The sequence below is a fragment of the Eucalyptus grandis genome, chromosome 3 (genome assembly GCF_016545825.1).
Source record: "Eucalyptus grandis isolate ANBG69807.140 chromosome 3, ASM1654582v1, whole genome shotgun sequence".
Lineage (NCBI taxonomy): Eukaryota > Viridiplantae > Streptophyta > Magnoliopsida > Myrtales > Myrtaceae > Eucalyptus > Eucalyptus grandis.
Window position 1 is genome coordinate 63,468,703 of NC_052614.1, and position 5,369 is coordinate 63,474,071.

The following is a 5,369-nucleotide window of genomic DNA, read 5'->3' on the forward strand; positions in this document are numbered from 1 at the left end:
TGGTTTCTCTTTTCTTATGATTGTGGAAGTGAAAAGCTCAGTTTATGTATGTTTTCTCACTGCATCGCATGCTTTCATGACGTCGGATGTTTCTCGAAGTAATTTTCAACTTTGCAACGATCGGTCAAATAGTTCACGCTGGCTGGCTTTCTCTAGAAGGACCATTTTTTAACAAGAGTTTGTGCGTATTGTCAATTAGAATGACTCGATTCAATGGTTAGGCGATCAACAATTTGACGATTGTCGCGTTCACATTGTAATAATATATTATCTAGATTAATATAAGGGCGACATCTTATTATACATACATATTTTATATATGGGTCCACTTGGAGGAAACGATTCATTTCATTTTTTTTTTTTTTTTTTTGAGAATTCTATTAAATATTGTAAAATAATACATCCAGCACTTATGTTAGACAATACCACGTTTGACTTACTAGAAGAAATTTAGCACGAAATATTCACTAAAAAATAGAGAAATGCGGAGCCCATATAATTTTGCTCGACTGAGAAAATTGAATTTTAGAAAACCGTAAGTTGTGTTGTTGAAGTATATAAATTTCACAATGTCTAGTATAGTTAAGAATTAGTCTCATTCGAAATACAATTTAGAGCTTTTGCCAAACAAAAATACCTTTTTATTTCTTCCATCTTAAGCATTTAAAGTTATCAGCACTTCAATTCAAGTGTTTATGTTTTATATATTTATTATTCACAATTATCAAATAAACTACGTCATTTATTGAATAATGTTGGCAACTAGTTAAAAAAAAAAAGTTTAGAATTGAATTGGTACAATTGTAATAAATTTATGATTTTTGTGGTAATTTTCCTTATATATATATATACAAAGTTAGGTATAACAATACCAACAATTTCTTATCCTGCTGCTGGCTCTAAATTTTTATTTTGTTTATTTGAGTCTTTGAGCTATGTGATTTTTTTTTCCCGTAATAATAGTCCATCCGTTAAAAATTCAACAAAAGTGAGGACGTCACAATTTGCCGTCAAATGCAACATTTGCATTCTTATATGGTGAGCAACCCAAATCAATATAATTCCAAAATACAAAACAAAACCATTTCAAAAAAAAAATAAAAATAAAAAATAAAAGAATTCAAAGAAAACAACAAATTTGACAAACTAGGAAAGAAGAAGATTAGGGAAAGCGGGAGATGGCAGTGAAATGGAAAACATCTTTTAACCAAAAGAAAAGTAAGACGCAGACAAAATCCAAAACTCCAACCCAAAACATGGACCAACATCAGATTCCCGAAGTCGGGACGGTGAGAAACAAGTCAAATTTCGACCGTTGATGACGGAAATGGGCGTAGTAGACTGCGAGGAAAAGGCGACACGCGGCACTCAGGCAGTGGGCACGCACTCAATATTTATTATTTATTCACCACAACTTGCAGGCCGAAGCGCGATAGGATTGAACTTTCAAAGGACGGACGTCGAGTTTGGTGGGAAGAAAGTTGTGGCTCTATAACTTGACTTTGACCCCTGACCTGTGCCCACATCCGTGATGAAAGGTCGTTAAGTGCCGTGTACTGCAGAATAGCATTCTGTCGTATTCCTGGAAGAGCTGATTGAACTTGAACCTAGCTGGTCCCCCCACAAGAGCGTTTAGTCATACAAAATTTAATCTAGATAAGTGAGAATTAATAGTAACTTGGAAATCAAATACCATTCATATTTGGCTCCGAAATAGCTAAATGCCTGTCCAGATAAATTTTAGCGCCCAAATGTGGCCCACCATTATGCTCACTCGACCACCAGCCAAGCTCGAACGAATAGACTGCTTAAAAAGGCGCCGTCCACGCGTCTATCTAGTGTTGAAATGCAACACTTTAGCCTTAAAGCATAGCTTAAAAACATAGGCAGTGACGTCACGCAATAGAAAAATTCATTATTCTTTGAAAAGTAGCCCGTAATTCATTCATGGCTCGAATCATTTGCGTTAAATTAAGTTTTGTGAGGTTAGCCGCAGAAGACCCATCTTCTTGTGCTTTCTCGGTCTTGAACAAAACTGAAAGAAAAATGACGAAGACGGCCAATCGAACAAAAACGATGATTCAACCTTCCTGAGAAGCTTGAGATAGATGCCGAGGAATGGATTTGTTTAGACTTTTGAGCAACATATAACAAAATATTACTTTGAGATGATGCCATTGTCCGCTCACATAAAGATTGAATTAAAGTTTCTTACAGATAAAGAACATGATGAGTCATTGACGAGGCAAAAAGAACCAAGAAAATTGACAGCCGTAGTGTGGCAAACCTCGTGAAGTATTGGGTGCCTCACAGCCTTGTGATGAAGCAAAAGAATGGTAATAAATTGGATGAATGATTGAGGAGTCGTAGCTTTCTATTCTACATAGAATTACACAATCAATGGCATATTTTTGGGCTAACTCCATCAGGTCCACGACCACTGAGGCCAGCAACCGTTGCAGACCTTTGCTTGTCCGAATTGCAAGCAGCGTCTCTGACGACAAACACCGCTTTCAAAGTGTGGCATTTAACAGTTTTATCCTCATATGCATCAAAAGATAAGGCCACCACGAATGACGCCAAGAAACCGGGTGGAGAGGGTCTTACCATGTTTGCTATTCAGTCAATCTCTACTTGATGGGTATTCCGTCGCTCATCTGATCGATGACGAAACAACAGCTACGTCTCCTTTCACAATCCTGTGAAAGGCATAAGTAATTGGACAATTAGAAGCAGAGACATCTTCATCACAATTTCGACACGCTTGTAGGATTTTGTTTTGATTTCAAGCCTTGATACAATCTTAATACAGATTTATATAGAATAAGCTACTTACCTTGAACATATTAAGATGAAATGGTTTCTCTGGGTTCATCCTTCTCAACTTCTGGTATGTGTAAGCAAAACTAAACTGATCACGAGGAGTAAACCGATCAATCTCATTGAACCATAGACAGGAAAACAGATTTGACATTGGTGTGTGTGCCCTGACAATAAAAGATCCTTCCGGCACATCTACAAGTAATACATTAAAAATAGTGAACAAATCCAAATTAATGAATTTTGCAGCAACTTAGACCCACATAGAATTGAAGATTCAAATGATCATTAGGGAAAAAAGCGTGCTGCTAGAGAAGTTTCATTGGATCAATGGATTGAATCTCTTGAGGCCATCAGACTGGTAGAATGTGAACTGCTGGTCTATGATACTGTGGTTGTACTTGTTCAACCTCTTATTTTAATACTTCTTCCCAAACACAATGCCGATCATAGTGGTTAGTTATTGAATATTCATAACCTTTCCGCCACAGAAATACTCCAAAATGAGCAAAGGGTCCAATTGGAGTCGGAGCTTGCTGTCAACCAAATTGAATACCTGCAAATTGAAACACACACAACATGGATTGCTGAGACATTCCATTAAAAGCAAACATTCAACACCCCTCCCCTCCAGTCCACCATGTTGATTCTATGATCATCGTCATATGCACAGACAACAGAACCAAAATAAGTCTTAGCTCTATTTACTGTTTCGACTTAGACAGCAGCAGTTCTATCTCTTTCCTTTAAAATTTGCACTAAAATGCATTAACATTTTCTCATGGACAAACCAACACCAAGCAAAAATACTGTCATTAATAATCTCATTGAGATGCTCCATTATGTTTGCACCTCTTTTATTGTGCACAGAGGTAAGATTCACTAAGAAACTATTCAAGTACAGTTCCTTTGGAAGGAACTTGCGAGTAAATAGGCTACTTCTTTGAAACTTATAGCCAAATCATCTTTAGCTAAAAAATGTTCACGTCTGCTTCAAGGAAACAACGCTTAATCTTTGCATATATAGCTGCAGAAATATAGGAAATAGGTCAACAGATGCTGCCTAGTAATATGCAGCTGAATCTGTTGGCCACATTTTACTCTACTGCAGTTGTCAAGACAGTCAAAATGATGGCCTAAATCCCTGTCAAAGCATGCTGCCTAGTAATATGCAGCTGAATCTGTTACATTTTGCTCAACTGCAATTGTCAAGACAGTCAAAATGATGGCCTAAATCCCTGTCAAAGCATGCAGTGGATGAGTCAAGGGCCCAGATATTTTATAATAGTCACTATAGACCATCTGTTTTATGGGGGCATGGAAACTGTTCAAAGTTGCAAAGGACAACAAACAAGAACCACAGTGATGAAACCAGGGGAATGCAACCGGACCAGTTCTACCAGGAACCAGACCTGACTACCCTGAAAACAGGTCTGGTTCCCGGTTTAGTGAAAACCCACCCAGGATCCGGACCGACTGGACTAGTTTCAGAACTGGTTTCTAGCTGAGTTTTATAAAATTTATTGCAAATTTAAGTTGTTTTGTTTTGTTTTCAGGTAGTTAGAATTTGGAGCAGCAATATTTTTATGGATGAATGAGGGATTAATTTATAATTTATGTTTTTATGTTACGTGTCTGAACTTTTATCATTTATAATCGTACATGACTACGTGTTTATCTTATGACTTGCCGCTTTTGGCAGATAGGAATTTTGTTGTTCATCTTTTACTTTAAATCATTTTATTGCTCAAATTATTTTGTCGTAAAAAATGAAACCAGAAAAAGGAACAAAAATAAAATAGGTTATCGAGTAGACCCTGAACCAGACCAGGAAAACAGGTTACGTTCCAGACCCAGTTCCAGAGCAAACAGGATGGGTTCCAAGTTCCTAAGAACCTGTTCTAACTGGGAAGGTGCCAGGAAACCCATCCACCCAGGAATCAATCACCCCTAAGTGAAACTACCCAATCACTTTACTTCACATTACATAATAAACCATTTTAGCTTACCTTGCAGATGGAAAAAGCCGATGCGACAAAAACTTCGGTATCTTGCCAACTCTCCGCATATCATCATATGGTAGATTTTTTACCACCACAATTTTCCAAAGACCAATGAAACCCATTGTATCCACCATATGGCCCTCAGAAGTAAGCGTCTGCACGGTAACTTCATCCACGAACATAACAAAGCAGACATTTTTCCTAGACAAACGAGTGATCTGCAACAGATAGTGCTAGTAGAATCAGCCATGAGAAGTACAAAACACTTTTGAAATTCCCATACATATATCAAGTAACTAGAGCAATTCTGGTCATATAGCATGCATAACATGTTGATAATATAAATGACCTACAAAATAGTTCTTAAAAGTTTGACAAGTAAAGAAGTTGGTATCCATAGGCATTTGGTGAAAGCAAATGCCTGTATTTTCTTACTAAGAACATTCATCGAAACAGCATTAAGTACCAATCCCCATTGGCATGTCATCGTGCATCCATGCATTACAAGAAAGGATTTACCTAAATCTAACACCTTAGTTGGCCATC

At 37.3% G+C, this 5,369-nt stretch overlaps 1 pseudogene; it reads right to left on the minus strand.

Moving 5' to 3' along the window:
- Positions 1-2,510: 2,510 nt before the first annotated feature.
- The window catches only part of LOC120292045, a 6,010-nt pseudogene continuing 3,151 nt past the window's right edge, over positions 2,511-5,369 (minus strand).